The sequence below is a fragment of the Bubalus kerabau genome, chromosome 6 (genome assembly GCF_029407905.1).
Source record: "Bubalus kerabau isolate K-KA32 ecotype Philippines breed swamp buffalo chromosome 6, PCC_UOA_SB_1v2, whole genome shotgun sequence".
NCBI lineage: Eukaryota > Metazoa > Chordata > Mammalia > Artiodactyla > Bovidae > Bubalus > Bubalus kerabau.
The window spans coordinates 72,896,109-72,916,974 of record NC_073629.1 but is presented as its reverse complement, the minus strand read 5'-3'; positions in this window follow the sequence as shown (position 1 = coordinate 72,916,974).

Here is a 20,866-nt window from a genome sequence, read left to right as displayed (position 1 = left end):
TTTCTCTCTCCCTCCTTCTCTCTCTCAACTCTTTGTCTCTCTGTATGTATATGTGTGTGCTTTATACACACTAGTAATTCTGTTTCTCCAAGATCCTTAATACAGAAACATTAATAAACTCAGATTACTTTCTGAAAGACTGCAGTAATGGTCTTGGTTAATGGGTGGGGTAGATTGATTCTCCTTGTGGTATTAACATTAGCCAATGTGTAAATACTCTTGTTTCCTAAAGTTTGCTTCCAAAGCTATACTTCTGTTCCTCTGCTCAGCTCAAATCAGCATATTTGAGGTGTGTTCAGTGGAAGAATGGAATGAAAATCACTGTGTTTGTTAGGCACTCTTAATCTTTATGGGCTAACATTTTAGATACCTGCTAATTTCACCTAGAGTTAGGTGAGGATGAACACAGTGATCCAGGGAATATCCACTTCACACACACTCCTCTTGATCATTTTCAGGCTAAAAATCAGAATGTTGAGGAGGTTCCTGGTGATGGCAAGGCTGGTTATTCCCCTTTTTTAGTAGGCCCTAAAGAAACTGTTTGTCCCCAAACTGTTTGCATTTTTCATTTCTTTGATCTGGGTTTTGATGATTTAGGCAACAGGAAAAGTTCCATTCCACCTCCTTTTACCCACACCTCTTCTTGTCTTATAGTCTTGTAGAGAGTAATTTCATTTGACTGTAATATCTTATCATTATGATGAAATTTTTATTGCCTATTCTTCTCCATTTGGATACCACACCACTCATAATGGTTACCTGAATTCCTGCCAGTGGAAACATGAATGCATTTCCCTCATTGTGAAAGCAGAGCAGGAAAATGTGGGTTGCTGCCTGTCTGCCTAGAGAGCTGCCTTGGCCTTTGATACAAGAGCAAATGTTAGCAGGATTATTGGCTTCAGTGTGTCTCTGGGGTAACTCAACCCATGTAGTTTCTTCCTTTCTTATGGGGCAGCCACAAAGAAACAGGAAGTTGACACAGTGACTGATGTAGGTGGAGGAGCAACTCGAGACCATGTAGACTCTTTAGAAATATAAAATCCACCATACAATTTTTTAGCAGATTTCTGCATTTAGACAACACATGTATATAATCATTAATGAACAACTTTTAGAAAGATTGAGTTATCTATTCAGTGTTGTATTTCTTAAAATCTTTAACCAATGTATACCTTCATTTCAGATAATCATATACCAGAATAGGTCAAGTAACTTTGTATGACACTTTTAAAAAGTGTAAAAAGTATTTATAAACTAATGAGAATATTAATTTTTCAGTATTTGGCAGAAAGCTTGCAAAGTGTTCATAAGATAACTTCAGAGTTATATCCTATAAAAAGTTATATAAGGGCATGAGAGTTGTGAATTATGAATTCAGTAAAATAAGTATAATTGTGAAAAATGAATTAAATTAAATAAATTAAAATTATTCATATTCATTTAATTCTACAGCCTACCCTGGTCTTTGGGTGATGAGAGGGGAGTGTACCACAGGGACTCACAGGATATCCCATACAAAAGGCCACCTGTCCAAGTTCAAGAAATATAACTAAGCTATTATGTACATAAAATACAAATATAAACTTAAAATGAAATGGCAAAGAAATACATTCAAGATGAAGGAACAAGATAAAATTCCAGAACCAAAACTAATTGAACTGGAGATAGCCAATCTAATCTAGAAATGATTCTTACTGATGATTGGAAAGATGATCCAAGAACTTGGCAAGAGGATGGAGGCATAGAGCAAGAAGTTTCAAGAAAAAACTTACCAAAACAAATGTAAAATAATTAACAAAATGGCAATGAGAACATAGGTATCAATCATTACCTTAAATGTAAACAGATTAAATGCTCCAACCAAAAGACATGAATGGCTGAATAGAATCAAAAATAAGACACATGTATATGCTTTCTATGAAAGACCCTCTTCAGATCTAGAGAAACATATGGACCAAAAGTGAGGGAATAAGAAAAGATAGTCCATGAAAATGGAAATAAAAAAAAAACTGAAATAGTATTCATATCAGGCAGAATACATTTTAAAACACTGTTATAAAAGACAAAGAAGGGCACTACATAATGATCAAGGGATTGATCCATGAAGAAGAGATAAGAATTATAAATAGTTATGCACTAAACACTAGAGCACCACAATATAAAATTTTTTTATATTTCCATATATCTATATTTCAACTATATATATATATATATATATATATATATATATATATATATATGAAGTGAAAGTCACTCTGTCATCTCCTACTCTTTGTGACCCCAAGGACTATACAGCCCATGGAATTCTCCAGGCCAGAATACTGGAGTGGGTAGCCTTCCCTTGTCCAGCAGATCTTCCCCACTCAGGAATTGAACCCAGGGTCTCCCACATTGCAGGCGGATTCTTTACCAATTGAGCTATCAGGGAAGCAAATAGATATATAGATATGTCTAATAGGAATATCTCTATATAGCTATATCGAAATCTACATGTATTCCTATACATTTGTTGTTTATTCACCCAGTCGTGTCCAACTCTTTGAGACCCCATGGACTGCAGCATACCAGGCCTCCATGTCCCTCACCATCTCCCAAACTTTGCCCACATTCATGTCATTGCATCATTGATACCATCCAGCCATCTCATCCTCTGATATCCCCTTTTCCTTCTGCCCTCAATATTTCCCAGATATATATATATACACATATATATATATATACATATATATATATATGAATCACTATACTGTACACCTGAAACTAACAAAATATTGTAAATTGACTATATTTCAATAAAAAAAATTTTAAAAAGAAAAGATGTACTAATGCCAAAGAATTTAACAGAGGTTAAAATAACCTATAGCGACTATTATTACCCTGTTGTTGGTGTTGTGAGGGTTGTGAAATGAAGATCTGCTTTCAAAATTGTCTCTCTCAAAATATGTATTTTCTTTAGAAAAAATAAGTACAAAGAAAAATAATGTAATATAAACATCTAGGATCAAAAATTTTAAGGATACTTATCTTAATGCTCTAGCTTTCTGTTACTACTATATTACATTGAGGAAGACCTGTTTTAGAACATTTTAATTGTTAACATAAACAGATTAAGTAAGTGCATAAAACCACCACAATATTGTAAAGTAATTAGCCTCCAATTAAAATAAAAAATAAATTAAAAAAATAGAGTCCTATAAAACAGTAGAATAGTTAAACATCAAGCAATTACCAAGGAAGGATATAACTGGTTGTTGTCTGAATTCTTTAGACTTTTCAGTGGTACATGAGTTAATTGATGCTGGATTATAACAAGAAACAGAGATGGGTATTCAAATATAGAAGCTGATATTCTATATTGCATTACTATTTGTAAAGGTGCTAGAATTCCAGCTGAGCTATTTCAAATCCTAAAAGATGATGCTGTTTAAGTACTGCATTCAATATGTCAGCAAATTTGGAAAACTCAGTAGTGGTCACAGGACTGGAAAAGGTCAGTTTTCATTCCAGTCCCAAAGAAGGGCAATGACAAAGAATGTTCAAACTATCGCACAATTGCACTCATTTCACATGCTAGCAAGAAATGCTCAAAACCCTCCAAACTAGGCTAAAAGAGTATGTGAACTGAAAACTTCCAGATGTTCAAGCTGAATTTAGAAAATGCAGAGGAACCAGAGATTAAATAGCCAACATCCATTGGACCATAGTAAAAGCAAGAGAATTAAAAAAAAAAAAAATCTACTTCTGCTTGATTGACTATCAAGCCTTTGACTGTGTGGATCACAACAAACTGGAGTTCTTAGAGACAGGAATACCAGGCCACCTTACCTGACTACTGAGAAACCTGTAGGCAGGCCAAGAAGCAACAGTTAGAACCAGACATGTAACAACAGACTGATTCAAATTTGGGAAAGGAATATATCAAGGCTGTATGATATCATCCTGATTATTTAACTTATATGCAGAGTTCAGTTCAGTTCAGTCACTCAGTCGTGTCCAACTCTTTGTGACCCCATGGATTCCAACACAACAGACTTCCTTATCCATCACCTACTCCCAGAGCTTGCTCAAACTCAAATCCATCGTGTCGGTGATGGCCATCCAACCATCTAATCCTCTGCCGTCCCCTTCTCCTTGTGCCTTCAATATTTCCCAGCATCGGAGTCTTTTCCAGGTCTTTTCCAATGAGTCAGTTCTTCACATAAGGTGGCTAAAGTATTGGAATTTCAGCTTCAGCATCAGTCCTTCCAATGAACACCCAGGACTGATCTCCTTTAGGATGGACTGGTTGGATCTCCTTGCAGTCCAAGGGACTCTCAAGAGTCTTCTCCAACACTACAGTTCAAAAGCATTAATTCTTTGCCACTCAGCTTTCTTTATAGTCCAACTCTCACATCCAAACATGACAACTGTAAAAACCATAATTTTGACTAGACTGACCTTTGTCAGCAAGGTAACGTCTCTCCTTTTTAATACGCTATCTAGGTCGGTCATAGCTTTTCTTCCAAGGAGCAAGTGTCTTTTCATTTCATGGTTGCAGTCACCATCTGCAGTGATTTTGGAGCCCCCCCAAATTAAAATCTGTCACTGTTTCCATTGTTTACCTATCTATTTGCCATGAAGTGATGGGACCGGTTGTCATGATCTTAGTTTTCTGATTGATGAGTTTTAAGCCAACTTTTTCCCTGTCCTCTTTCATTTTCATCAAGAGGCTCTTTAGTTCTTCTCAGCTTTATGTCATAAGAGTGATTTCATCTAAATATCTGAGGTTATTGATATTTCCCCCAGAAATTTTGATTCCAGTCTATGTTTCATCCAGCCCAGCATTTCAAATGATATACTCTGCATATAAAATTTTAATAAGCAGGATGACAATATACAACCTTGATGTGTTCCTTTCCTGATTTGGGACCAGTCTGTTGTTCCACGTCCAGTTCTAACTGTTGCTTCTTGACCTGCATACAGATTTCTCAGGAAGCAGGTAAGGTGCCTGGTATTCCCATCTCTTTAAGAATTTTACACAGTTTGTTGTGATGTACACAGTCAAAGACCTTGGCATTGTCAGTAAAACAGAAGTAGATATTTTTCTGGAGCTCTCTTGCTTTTTCAATGATCCAACCAATGTTGGCAATTTGTAAAGTACATCATGAGCAATACTGGGCAGGATGTAGCACAAGCTGCTGGGAGAAATAACAACCTCAGATATGCAGATGATACTACCCTAATGGCAGAAATAGAAGAGGAACTAAAGAGCATCTTGACAAAAGTGAAATATGACAGTGAAAGAGCTGGCTTAAACTCAGCATTCAAAAACCAAAGATCATGGCATCTGGTTCCATCACTTTATGGCAAATGCATCGGGAAACAATGGAAACAGTGAGAGACTTTATTTTCTTGAGCTCCAAAATCACTGTAGATGGTGGCTACAGCCATGAAATTAAAAGACACTTGCACCTTGGAAGAAAAGCTATGACAAACCTAGACACTGTATTAAAAAGCAGAGACATTACTTTGCCAACAATGGTCTGTCCAGTCAAAATCAATGTCCATTGACTGATATATGGATAAAAAGTAGTGGTATGTATATACAATGGAATATTACTCAGTCATAAAAATGACCACATTTGAGTCAGTTCTAGGAAGATGGATGAACCTAGAGCCTGTTATACAGAGTGAAGTAAATCAGAAAGAGAAAAGCAAATATCATATATTAATGCATATGTATGGAGTCTAGGTAAATGGTCCTGAAGAACCTATTTGCAAGGCAGCAATAGAGATGCAGACATGGAGAACAGACTTGTGGACACAGTGGCCGAAGGAGAGGGTGGAACATATTGAGAGAGTATCATTGAAAGATATACATGACCATATGCAAAATACATAGTGGGATTTTGTTGAATGATGCAGGGAGCTCAACCTAGTGCTCTGCGACAACCTAGAGGGGTGGGATGGGATGGGAGGGAGGTTCAAGAAGGAAGGGACATATATACACGTGTGGCTGATTCATGTTGATGTATGGCAAAAAACAATACAACATTTTAAAGCAATTATCCTCCACTTAGAAATAACTATATTAATTTTTTTTTAAAATGAGTCATTGAAATAGAAATGGCATCAAACCACAACAATATTAGGTCATTTGGGGTCATGAGCAGCTCACTTAGTCTAATGGAATTATTTTGAAATAGTGAGTATGCATAATATTTCAAGACAGAAAGAGATATGAGAGTTTTCTAGTGCAATCTGTACTCTCATGTTCTCTATTGCTATAACTTGTAAAAATTATCTTTCAGAATAAAACACTCTTGTGATTCCAATGAAGCAGCAACACTACTAATGATTTATGAAACCCGTTCTCTGGTAAACAGGGACAGACTGTGACTCATGCCCAGGAGGCTTGGTCTGCAAGCTCAGAATTCCCCTAGGGGGCCCTGGCTCAATAAAATTCTTGCTTTTTAATGGAAATGCGTGTAGAATTTTAGATGCTAGGATAAGCATTTGAAATTATACATTACGTTGATACTTTCTATAGCAATTTATAAAGCATTTGAACCTATTTATTTCTGGATAGGAAAAGCTGAATTATTGGCATATTTTCTTTTCAAATCTTTTGCATATTCATAGCACTTTAGATTGAGGCTTCTTTAGTGAATGTTCTATGCTTGATTGGTTGTTCATTTAAATAATCGGGGATAGAAAATAAAGAGATTAGTGAATATTATCTTCATTTTGAACTGTAAAACATGTTTTCATTGTAAGTAAGCACACCTTTATAAATACACTTAAAAATACAATCCTGTAAGGCATTTGGAGGCAGGTACAAATGCTCTGAAATCTCTGAGATTCGATTTGTCACCTGTGGAAAACTAATTCTGATAGGAGTACTAAGATTTGTTATTCTGGTCTCTACTGAATTGCATTTATTCAAGCTTCACTAGAACCTTACCCATCTTCTGGCACCTGAGTGCTGTACATCTCAGCACTCAGGTGCCAGTTTATGCCGCCCATAAATGGAAAATGAACTGATGGAATTGAGTTATTGGGAATGGAAACAGTAATGTTGGTAGTTGAGGCAAGGGCTCTCAGAGGATGACCAAAGTAATATGGTAACTCCGCAGAAGTGAATCACCACTGAGGGTAAGACACTAGCATATGCAAACTGGTTTTCATTTATTATGCAGAATTTCTAGAAGAGAATAATGTTAAGAAGTTATTCATAACATAGGATACTTGTTTTCCCTCAGCATTGTTTCTAGCAAGTTAGCCAAAAGAACATTGTGAGTGATGCGAAAATCCAATGATTTAATGTGCACTCAACAAACCTAGTATCCAGGTATGTTAATGTCACAAAAGGGAGCAGTAAGAGCATTTACCCAAAACTGTGTCAAATACTACCACATATTCTGATTCAGATTCAAGGTAACAGCTAAACATCTACATTAGACAAACAAACATAGGGGTAGTTCTTTTCATATCATATTTAGCTTAATTCTTTCCTCTTTATAAACAGAATTTCCATTTTATTGGAAAACATGAAATTTTCCATATCTTACTCTCCGCTTTGTATTTTCCCTATTCATTTGATAAGGCCTCAGACTTGGTATATTGTCAAATTAGTTATATTGTAATCAAAAATTAAGTGAATTTTTATCTGTTTGGAGGTAACAAAGGTCTAAGTTTTCTTTGGAATGCAACTCCCGTATGTTACAATAAGACTCCCATAAAAGATATTGATATGATACATTTTAATTATTCTGCATCAATAATAATTCTGATTATTATTCTTAATATTAAGTAACATATTAAAGTATATCAGTTGAAAAATCTTCACATATTAGAACTTTCATGATCTGTGTGGTGTGGTTTACTGAGAAAAATTTACCCTCCTATATATATTACATTTAAAGTTAATATTTTGTATTGGTGCTGCTGCTGCTGCTAAGTCACTTCAGTTGTGTGCGACCCCATAGATGGCAGCCCACCAGGCTCCCCCGTCCCTGGGATTCTCCAGGCAAGGACACTGGAGTGGGTTGCCATTTCCTTCTCCAATGCATGAAAGTAAAAAGTGAAAGTGAAGTCACTCAGTCGTGTTCGACCCTCAGCGACCCCATGGACTGCAGCCTTCCAGGCTCCTCTGTCCATGGGATTTTCCAGGCAAGAGTACTGGAGTGGGGTGCCATTGCCTTCTCCGTTGTATTGGTGAGATATCATTATATTGCAAAATTCATAATACAGATATTTGGAGAATATTTATTGTTTAGGTTTCTTTCTTTCTCAGACTAAAATTGTGGTCAAGTTACCACTATTTTGTTCACACGTGAGGTATTTGTTTGAGTATCTACTTTATGGCCTGTGTTTTTCTAGGCATTAGAAAAATAAATCCATGTCCTAAGTCTCACTCTCTCAGAGCTTCCTTTTTTTAGAAATAAAACAAAATTGAGAAAAGACTAAGTTACCATTGCATGACCTGAAGTATAGCAATAGCCTGCTCAACATTTTCCCGGCATACACTCTTTACTCTGCTACAAGAGACAATGAACCATGCCAGACACACGTGATATTATATCATTTCTCTGCCTCAAACAACTCTTGAGAAGCTTCTCGTTATATTTAATGAATAAAATCCTAAATATTTTCCATAAGAAACAAGGCCCAACATTATCTGAACCTTCAGTGTACCCATAACTTGCTGCACTTTAACTATCTTTTAAATATGTTAAGCATATGCCTAACCTAAATCCCTTGAACTTGCTGGTTATTTGGTCTGGAACACTTTTGCCCTAAACATTCACATGGCTCTTTATGTCGTTTCATCATGGATTTTATTCAAATGTTACCTTCTTACCTCCTCTGACAGGCAACACTATGTAAAATAGTCTCATACACGCTATCTAGTCACTTTCAAATCTCCTCATTCTGCCCTGTTTCTTGTTCAAAGTGTGATCAAACTACATACCTGACAATATTTCATATATTATATATGAATTTTATATTTCTTGCTTAGCATTTTCTGTTATAAGGAATGCACCAATAATTAGATATTAATTATGTTTTGTTTATAGTTAATCTCTTCCTGTACTACTTGCATCACCTGAAGGTAGAAACTTTTGTCATTTTCTTCACCACTGTGTCACTTACACTAAGACCTAAAAATGAGGAACATAGCACATATTGTTTAGTTGCTCAGTCGTATTCAACTGTTTGTGACCCCATGGACACAGGCTCCTCTGTCCCTGGGATTCTCCAGGCAACAATACTGGGGTGGGTTGCCATTTCCTTCTCCAGATACCACATATTATGCATTAACAATTATCAGGTCATTTTATAATGGAACATTTTAATTAATGATGAAAAGCACAATTATGCCTTAAATAACATTACTACCAGGCATCATGTACAAGATAAACAGATATGAAGGAGGAAATAGACATACAAAGATAGCAGGAGCGCTCTATCTATTGGAAGATGGATACTACTCTATAAAATAGTTATAATAAAACTTATGGGAGGTGAAAATATGATAAAATATATAGAACTTTATGTTTCTATAGTGGTCTTACCTCATGCACTGATATTTATATACGTTGATTATCTGACAGGAAAAAATAAAACTTTATGAGAAATTAAAAACATTCATGTTTTTTACCCTGTTCTGTAAATGAGTAAGTGACAAATTTTGTTAAACTATATGTTAGAAAAATGAGACTTTCTACTTTTTACATAAAATTTCTGGTGGAATATGTATATGTTTGTGATTTCTACCATGAAACAAGTTCATGGAGGTAGGACATTTTTCTTATTTGCCTTTAAATCTCCACAACATAAAATGAAGCATTTTTATATAGTAAGTTCTTAATGTATAAATGAAAGAGTATCATAAATCTATACTTTTATTTCCAAATAACTGAGAGCTCTTTTCTTGTTATTTGAGATATTGGACATTCTTTCTTAGTTGTAAGGCATCTTTCACTACAATTTAGTGTAAATCCCTACTTTTTGGTGCTGTCAGCCTGTAGGTAATGTTTTCATTAGTCATCAATCATTTTCTGCTTCCTAGATATACAGGTCTGATGTGCAGCCGGTAAGATTCTGTACAAGAAAAATACCCATTATAAGTAAAATACGAATCTTCTTGAACTTACACTAGTGAATGATGACCTTTATAAAATGGTGGGCAAATAGAAAACCTCCAAAATATGTTTGGAAGTATAAGCCTTTTTAACTAAGTTCCTATAAGTAAATTTCATATCTTGAAAGCAAAAGGAGGCAGTGATTTCCAATATTCACTGTTCATGAATTGATGTAAAGAACTTGACTGATTTTCAAAAAACACATTGCTATTTTCAAAGTTTTTTCTTTGGGTGTAGATATAGATGAGAAATAAATGTATATTTTTTTTTTGAAATTCTGCCTATCTAAGCAGAAAATATTAATATCTAGCATCGTTGTGATTTATGATTAATAAAACATTGCTCCTGGTTTATCTCTAAGGGAGGATTAGTGCACGTGTCTTTGAAGAGGAATCAGGGAGCTCTAATACTTTGAAGGTGAGGGTGGAGACATGGGCTCAAACAATTAAATCAACTTATTTCACTTGTAAAGGAACTTAAGTACTGTTTCTTGCTGTTTCTTTTCTGCTGTTAGTCACTTTCAGAAATAGTCATTAAAGATTCAAAATTCAAAGTAGCAAAGTAAAATACATATTTAAAAGTGTGATGTAATGATATAAAATATTGGTGATAACATATTAGTACAAAGCTTTAATGAGTAATGGTAGCAGTTGTGTGGTAAATTTTACTTACTGTAGGTGGATTTAAGATACACATCTGTTGGCATAATTGTAGCATATGACAGTTGTTGAAAATATATGGACTCTTTTTGATTTAAATTTCCTATTATGTAGTACATGAAATTATTTTCCTTCTCCTAACACCACAGAGTTAGCACATAATAAACTCAAGAAATGTACTTTGCGGCAACAAAGAAATTTGAAAAGTCATTATAGTTGTCTTTGAGGGACATTATAATAGTTTTATCATCTACCTGATATATAATTTTCAGTAAGATTTGTCTATATCATCTTTATGGTTTGAAGCATGTAAACATATTGGCTTGCTTGAAAATGTTTCTATTAACAATCATAGTTTCCATTACTGAATGCATATTATGGACTTGGTAGAACCCACTCCAGTGTTCTTGCCTGGAGAATCCCAGGGACGGGGGAGCCTGGTGGGCTGCCATCTATGGGGTCGCACAGAGTCGGACACAACTGACACGACTTAGCAGCAGCAGCAGCAGAAGCCTAGTACAATGACATTGTATGTATCAAATACATATGATATTTCATTATTCCTCACTATATTGCTATGAGATAATAATATATCTATTTTACTAGTGATATTTTATTGGAGTTGTACTGATTTTACCGGAGCTTCAAAGGACACATCAAACTCCTAAAAAGAGATTCTTAGGGAAAGGAGAAGCAAGAATATTTGACTCTAAATTATCCCCTTTTGTTCAGATTGTTAAAATGAAGGACTCTAAATGTTGACTATTGGGTGGGCACTTTTGCTACACTCTCTACATTTCACTGAGGGACTATTAGTGTCTTAAAAATACAAAGAATCTACTTGCTTGCAATTGGAGATAATAAAGACAGTAAAGCCTTTGCTCTATATAGTCATGTTGCAAGATGGTGGGAATGGGCAAAGGCAGAACTCTATGGAACCAAGTGCACAATTACAGCTGAAAGAAAGGAAGCTGGTTTAACATCTTGTCCCTGTAGAATTGCTGGGGCTAGTTCAGGACTGAGCAAGAGCTACCTGAATGTAAATTAAGCAGCTTATTTTGTTCCTAAACTCTACTGTGATCAATTGAACTAGAATTTGCACCTCAAGCACTTAGGAATTTTGTTTCAGTTGGATGTATGGTAATCAAAGATAACCATAAAATATTGATGTATTTTTTTGATGACTAGAGCTGTTGAAGCAAAAGTGTATAGCATTCAAATTAATAAATAATAATAAATTATTATAAATAAATAAATATTTTATTTATTTAATATAAATAAAATTTAATATAAATAAAATAGAAAATAATTTTATATAGATAAAATAAAAATATTTTATTTATATAAATAAATAATTTATTTATTTATTTAATGGCTATGTTGCTTGGCTTGTGGAATCTTAGTTCCTCAAACAGGGATCAAATCTGGGTCCTCATCAGTGAAAATGCAGAGTCCTAACCATTGGATATCCAGTGAATTTTCTGAAATACTCAATTTTGATGGATAAAATATCTCAACAGTATCTTAAAGCAGATGCTATTGAAATTCTACCCTATAGCCCTTTGCCCACCTGAATTCCCCACAGCTCTGATAGACAGTTTTTGGCATTTTGAAAAATTCTCATTTTAGGCAACTTCATCTCTCATCTACCAAAGGATATGAAGGAAGTTGACCAGCCACAAACCAAGTATAACTATGAGGTCAAGGAAAATCTGTACCCCCAGAAATAACTGTCACCCAGTGGAGAGTGGTAGTTAATGGGCAAAATTCTTTAGCTTTCCTATTGTCTAACTCCTATGTAGTGATTCTAATTCAGATTTGAAATGGTTTCCCAGAGGGTCTTCAGTGGACTGGAGCTGCAGTTATTTATGGCAGTAACTCATTAATGTATAATTTTCATTGACCTTTCTTGCTTCTCTGGTGGCTTATATGGTAAAGAATATGCTGCAATGCAGGAGACCTGGGTTCAATCCCTGGGCCAGGAAGATCCCCTGGAAGAGGGAATGGCAACCCATTCCCAGGTATTCCTGTCTGGAGAATTCCAGAGACAGAGGAGCCTGGCAGACTACAGTCCATGGGGTTGCAAAGAGTTGAACACGATTGACACTTCCACTTCCACTTATATGTTGCCAAGTCACTTGAGTCATGTCCGACTTTGTGCAACCCCGTAAGACAGCAGCCCACCAGGCTCCTCAGTCCTTGGGATTCTCCAGGCAAGGATACTGGAGTGGGTTGCCATTTCCTTCTCTAATATATGCATGCATGCTAAGCTGCTTCAGTCATGTCCAACTCTATACAACCCTTTGGACAGCAGCCCACCAGGCTCCTCTGTCCACAGGATTCTCTAGGCAAGAATACTGGAGTGGGTTGCCATTTCCTTCTCCAATCTATCTATCTATCTGTGTGTGTGTGTGTGTGTGTGTTGTGTGTGTGTGTGTGTGTGTGTGTGTGTGTGTGTGTGTGTATAGACCCCAGTTGGATTCCTGTGTTGGGAAGATCCCCTGGAGAATGGATAGGCTACCCACTCCAATATTCTTGGGCTTCCCTTGTGACTCAGCTAGTAAAGAATCCACCTGCAATTGAGACCTGGGTTTGATCCCTGGGTTGAAAAGATCCCCTGGAGAAGGGAAAGGCTACCTAATCCAGTCTTCTGGCCTGGAGAATTCCATGGACTGTAGAGTCCATGGGGTCGCAGAGTCGAACATGACAGAGTCACTTTTACTTTCACTTACACACACACACACACACACACACACACATATACATGACCATACATGACCCTTTTTTAGATTCTATTCCTATTTAGGTCATTGCAGAGTATTGAGTAGAGCTCCCTATGCAGTAAGTTCTTATTAGTTATCTATTTTATATATACTAATGTGTATATGTCAATGCCAATCTCCCAATCTATCCCTGGTGGTCTAGTGGTTAGGACTTAGGCTTTCACTGCCTAGGGTGTGGGTTCAATCCCTGGTTAGAGAACTAAGACCCTGCAAGGCATGCAGTACAGCCAAAGGAAAAAATCTATTATAAGCATTTAAAAATATGTCTATAAAATATTAATTTGAAAAAGTTACTTTTGTCAGTCTCAAAATATACTAATACTTTTTTCAAACCATCACATACAATTGTAGCATCACGGCCTTCATTACCTCTAAAAGCATATACTGACTCATCAAACTTCCAACTTCCCCTTTATTTCTAGGTTATTTGAGATATAATACTTTTGATCTAATGGGAATTTCATCTCATGTCACAGGATTTCATTTACATAACATGAGGATAATTTTCCTTTCTTTTTTTTTTTAATAATTGTAATTTTTCAACATTACTTACTGCTTACTCTATCCATTTCTCAGTTCAGTTCAGTTCAGTCGCTCAGTCGTGTCCAACTCTTTGCAACCCCATGAATCGCAGCACGCCAGGCCTCCCTGTCCATCACCAACTCCTGGAGTTCACTCAGACTCACATCCATCGAGTCAGTGATGCCATCCAGCCATCTCATCCTCTCTCGTCCCCTTCTCCTCTTGCCCCCAATCCCTCCTAGCATCAGAGTCTTTTCCAATGAGTCAACTCTTTGCATGAGGTGGCCAAAGTACTGGAGTTTCAGCTTTAGCATCATTCCTTCGGAAGAAATCCCAGGGCTGATCTCCTTCAGAATGGACTGGTTGGATCTCTTTGCAGTCCAAGGGACTCTCAAGAGTCTTCTCCAACACCACAGTTCAAAAGCATCAATTCTTCGGCGCTCAGCTTTCTTCACAGTCCAACTCTCACATCCATTTCTACTGACCTCTAAAAGGCCTTCTTTTTAAAGACATCTCACACTTACAACTGAGAATCAATATCTCTATAAATAGCTATTAAATCTCTATGTTTATTTCTCTTTTTATTGTATTATTTCTATGAGATTCAAATTTAGCATTAATTGAGGTCATTTCTAGCTGTTATGCCTTTCCCAAACAAAGCAGTGCTGTTCAGAATACACTAATAAAAAGAGTGGCCTTTAAGAAGAGACTATTTTAAGAATATAAAATGGTAGCTCTTTATAAAGAAAAATTTTGGTAAAAAGTTAGCCTCATATTTGAATATGTTGACAAATTAGTTTGGTATCTAAAGTAGCTGCTGGGCCCAATTTTTCTACATTAATATGAATAAGGCATTTCTCCTTTTTAACAAAAAGTGCTGGCATTATCCTCAAATGTAGATTTTTTTATAGTTTTTATTTTCAAAGAAGGTTTTACAGCTATTTTTGCTTTTACTACATATATGCATGTATGCCCATAAATATGAATATATATGTATACGTGTAAGTGTTTATTTGTAGGAGCAGTAAAAGTCATTTTAAATAGATTTTTGAAAGATATTTAGCTCTGAAGTGAAATAGTCTATGAAATTAGACAAAAACACTTCTGATAATATAACTAACATAGTAGGCTAATGTTTATTTAAATTTTACTTTGTTTTAGAAATAGCACTATTTACAACATACAAATTATTTGACATGTTACCTGTATTACTACAGGAGAGCTTAGCTAGTAGAGAATAAAATCACATTTCTCTAACTCAATCCAATCTATTACATTTAATTCCTTAATTTTTCTGTTGTCCTCCTGGACATAAAGCTTGATCTCTTTTGTATTTTAATTATGGCAACACTCTTTGGGAAAAGGTGTTGCCAAGGAAGAAGAGGTAACTAAGTGGTACCTGTTAAAACTTGGGCCATTGAGGTCTTCATTTATAATATTCCAGAAGCATTAAGGTCAACTTCAATAAGACTGGAGATTGATACTGTGGATGAATGTTTATCCCATGTTGGGTAGCTCTTTTACTGATGTCATTATTAATTAGGTGTTTCCAGGTGGCTCAAAGAATCTGTGTGCTATGCAGAGGCCACAGGAGACACTGCAGTTTCAATCCCTGGGTTGGGAAGATCCCCTGAAGGAAGGCATGGCAACCCACTCCAGTATTCTTGCCTTGGAGAATCCCATGGCCAGAGGATCCTGATAGGCTACAGTCCATAGGGTCCCAGAGAGTCCAATACGACTAAAGTGACTGGGCACACATTATTAATTATGCCCACAAATATAAAAATTCTAATTCCTTTTATATAAATAAAGATTCACTAACATAATAATTTCTTTTTGTTTTTTCATTTTTTTTTGTTTGTTTTAATGAATCACTTGGTCAGTGTGCTCCTTCCAGAAATAAATGAATATGTATATTGAACAAAACAGAGCCACATGGGTCAAATTTTTACAGCGCACAACTTTGAAGTAAAATGGATTTCCACATATTAGCACAGCCAGCAAAGCCACATTATGCTTTTATTTCCTCTTATTTTTCTGCCATTCCCCATCTAGAAGAAGAAGAGCTGATAAGAATGTTGTCATTCTGTGAAAAACCTATTGGATAATATTTTTTATTAGCTATGCTTCACTATTTTGGATTCATTCAGTAAAAATTATGACAAAATCTAATCAGAATAATATTAGAAACAAGTTGTCATTCTCTTTTCCATAAATGTGAAACAATTGCTAGTATTTGTTCTGCAGTGATTTATGTGAGTGTGCATATATATATGTGTGTATATATATAAACACACAAAAAGCAGTAATCTGATGAGTAGGGATGATAAATATTCATAAATATAGTTAATACTAGAACATTTTCTTCCCTACTAGTTTTTCTACTTATTTCTATTTGTTGGAGTGGTAGATATATTAAAATATTAATTTTCTGCTTTACTGGAATGATTTCAGAGTCAAGTGCCATTAAAATTCTGAGTGTAAATATGATAAAAAAGGATATGGCTCACTCTACTCTTCATTGGGCTTTTAAACTATTTATTTGCTTTTTTAAAAATGAGCTACTATTTCAAAAATGTTTATTGCCTTGCAGACTTATGCAGAAACTAGAAATTCTCTCTGTGATTCAGAAAGCATTGGATAGCCCCCTACCATAAGCTTGGAAAGCAAAGGGCAGCTTTTTGGAGACAGGGTAACATGTGATGGTCAAGACCACATTTCACTGCCATAAAGAGTACTTCTTATATACTCGTCTCTTTATTTTAAACTGTCTTTCAATTATAGGGATAAGCTAACAAGTGCCACGGAGAAGGCAATAGCAACCCACTCCAGTACTCTTGCCTGGAGAATTCCAGGGACGGGGGAGCCTGGTGGGCTGCCGTCTATGGGGTCGCACAGAGTCAGACACGACTGAAGCGACTTAGCAGCAGCAGCAGCAACAAATGCCATACAGGGCAACTCTATGTGTGGAAAGAAACAGTGCAACCTTAGCAGGCTTAGTGCACTGGCCAAAAGTAGGTGAAAAACTCTGATGAAAAAGCCTGTCATTGTTACTGTACAAAAGGGATGATGAACAATGGATTATGAATTTAACCTGATCTGAAAGAGATGTCATGATTTCCATCTCTTTTTATTTTATCCTTCACGAGTTTTCCTCACTAATAAATCTAACTCAATTAACTTATTTCATATAAGACTACATAGAATTTACTACCAACTCGCCACCTGAGGCACTTATTGGAGGTAAATGACACTATACTGAAGCTATCTTAATAAGTGTTATGTTTTAAAATCCCCACTTTTCCCAATATTCTTAGCTTGCCAGTTCTAAGACCTATTCCCTCCCCTCAGTGACCATGCCACCTGGAGCCCTGGTAAATTATACCTAGTATAACAAAGAATATTTGCCTGTTTACAACAAACTGCTTATGAGGGTTCTGCTCTATGGGAAATCCATGGGGTCTTTTGTGATCCCTTGTACTGTAGCCCACCAATCTCCTCTGTCCATGGAGTTTTCCAGGAAAGAATATGGGGATGGGTTGCCATTTCCTTCTCCAGGGGATCTTTCTACCCCAGGTATCGAACCTGTGTCTCTTGTGTCTCCTGCTCTGGCAGGCAGATTCTTTACCACTGCGCCACCTGGGATGCCCATTAGGTGGTAACTCCTCTGTCAAACTGTTAAAGTTTTCTTCAGCATCAGGCTTAGTTCAGAACTTGGCTATTTCCCATGGAGCAAAACCCTCACAAGAGATATGCAGATGGGAAACAAAAGATTTGGGTGCTATTATCATGTGTGTGTGTGTACCTGTGCACTCTCAGTAGCAGTCACATCCTACTCTTTGCAACCCCATGGACTGTAGTCCACTAGACTCTTTTGTTTCTCATCTGCATATCTCAATGCAAACCATGTTCTATTGATAACAAATAGCTGAACTTTGTTGACCAAGCACATTTCTAAGTGTTCTACAAACATTAACTAATCCATACCTACTACCACTATGTGAGTTATCATTTCCATTTAACAGAGATTAAGTAATTATCCCAAGGTAACATAGCTAATAAGAAACAAAGAAAGAATCTAAACCCAAGCAACCTGCCTCCATTATTCCTGCATTTAACTCCAATGAGGTTCATTATTGCCTTAGCTGTAAAATAAAGAAGAGATACTCCTTATCTGTTTCTGATATTATGGACACTTATCTCAGAATTTTCTGCTTTTGAATATCACATTGTCTAAATTTAATGTCATGCTGGAGGTCCAAAAAACACTGATAAGACAGATAAGGATTAGGTGGGAAAACAAAAGTAACAGAAGGCCTTCATTGTGACAATGTGAGACTTTCACACTTATTTACCTTTGGAGATAATGCAGTTTCCTGACATAAACACAGGAAAAGGTACTCAAACTTATTTTATTTAATTAACTAATTAGGAAACATTAAGTTGTTTACTTCCTGTCATAGGATACTGATTTCAGACACTGACATTTGTTCAACAATACACTGACATCAGTCGTCTATCTCTAGTTAACTCAATATAGTTCATCCTAGCTCTACTTAAATCAGTATAGAGTCTATTTGTATTGGGATTATAGCTAAGGCTACCTACATTCATGTTTTAGGTGTTCTTATCTCAAATTGTTTGTACATCTTAAACAGTTCATGTAGTCATTCTTACCTTTCTCCTTATATAATGTTTCATCTTCGAGGAATTCTACTTAATTATTCAGAAAATTTCTAAATATTCTTTAAAACTTAGTCTAAGTATCAATTTACAGTGACTTCCTCACACAGCTGTCCTAATCATGTAAATCCATTTTGTAATCCTGATGCACATTTACTATACTTCAGCCATATCTGTTCTTCATCACCAAAGTGTATGCTTTAAAAGGACATAAGTCATTTTGCATTTGTTTGTTGTGTACATATTTTTATTCATTTTTAACTTTCATTCTAAATACAACAACCTTGTAAGTAGTCTATAACATGTTTTTTCAGTTATTTCTCACTAATAATAATTTAAAATTATGTATGAAAGAGTACTACAGAGAGATTGATTGATGAATATTTTCTCTCTTCTAAATTTAGAGTTCAAATATAAACTATGGAAATAAAACAAATGAACTCAGATAAAAAATAAATTTCTAATATAATCATCTGATATTAAAATGGAATTCTCCAAGCCAGGCCTCAGTGATATGTGAACCGTGAACTTCAAGATGCTCAAGCTGGTTTTAGAAAAAGCAGAGGAACCAGAGGTCAAATTGCCAACATCCACTGGCTCATTGAAAAAGCAAGACAGTTCAAGAAAAACATCTGTTTCTGCTTTATTGACTATGCCAAAGCCTTTGATTGCATGGATCACAATAAACTGTAGAAAATTCTGAAAGAGATGGGAATACTGGACCACCTGACTTGCCTCGTGAGAAACCTGGATATAGTTCAGGAAGCAACAGTTAGAACTGAACTGGTTCCAAACAGGAAAAGGAGTACGTCAAGGCTATATATTGTCACCCTGCTTATTTAACTTATATGCAGAGTACATCATGATAAATGCTGGGCTGGAAGAGGCACAAGATGGAATCAAGATTGCTGGGAGAAATATCAACCACCTCAGATATGTAGATATACCACCCTTATGGCAGAAAGTAAAGAAGAACTAAAGAGCCTCTTGATGAAAGTGAAAGAGGAGAGTGAAAAAGTTGGCTTAAAGCTCAACATTCAGAAAACGAAGATCATGGCATCTGGTCCCATCCCTTCATGACAAATAGATGGGGAAACAGTGGCTGATTTTATTTTTGGGGGCTCCAAAATCATTACAGATGGTGACTGAAGCCATGAAATTAAAAGACACTTACTCCTTGGAAGGGAAGTTATGACCAACCTAGATAGCATATTGAAAAGCAAAGACATTACTTTACCAACAAAGGTCTGTCTAGTCAAGGCTATGGTTTTTCCTGTGGTCATGTATGGATGTGAGAGTTGGACTATAAAGAAAGCTGATCACTGAAGAATTAATGCTTTTGAACTGTGGTGTTGGAGAAGACTCTTGAGAGTCCTTTGGACTGCAAGGAGATCCAACAAGTCCATCCTAAAGGAGATCAGTCCTGAATGTTCATTGTAAGGATTGATGTTGAAGCTGAAACTCCAATACTTTGGGCACCTGATGTGAAGAGCTGACTCATTTGAAAAAAAACCCTGATTCTGGGAAAGATAGAGGGCAGGAGAAGAAGGGGATGACAGGGATAAGATGGTTGGATGGCATCACCAACTCAATGGACATGAGTTTGGGTAAACTCTGGGAGCTGGTGATGGACAGGGAGGCCTGGTGCGCTGTGGTCCATGGGGTCACAAATAGTCAGACACAACTGAGCTACTGAACTGAAGTGAACTAAACCAAGATTCATAACATTTATCTTTCTGCAAGTATTTAAAATAAAATTGCATTTTTTTAAGAGGTGGCCAGAAGTAAGATCTTTTTTTTTTTTGTTAATTTTATTTTATTTTTAAACTTTACATAATTGTATTAGTTTTGCCAAACATCAAAATGAATCCGCCAGAGGTATACATGTGTTCCCCATCCTGAACACTCCTCCCTCCTCCCTCCCCATACCATCCCTCTGGGTCCTCCCAGTGCACCAGCCCCAAGCATCCAGTATCGTGCATCGAACCTGGACTGGCAACTCGTTTCATACATGATATTTTACATGTTTCAATGCCATTCTCCCAAATCTTCCCACCCTCTCCCTCTCTCTCAGAGTCCATAAGACTGTTCT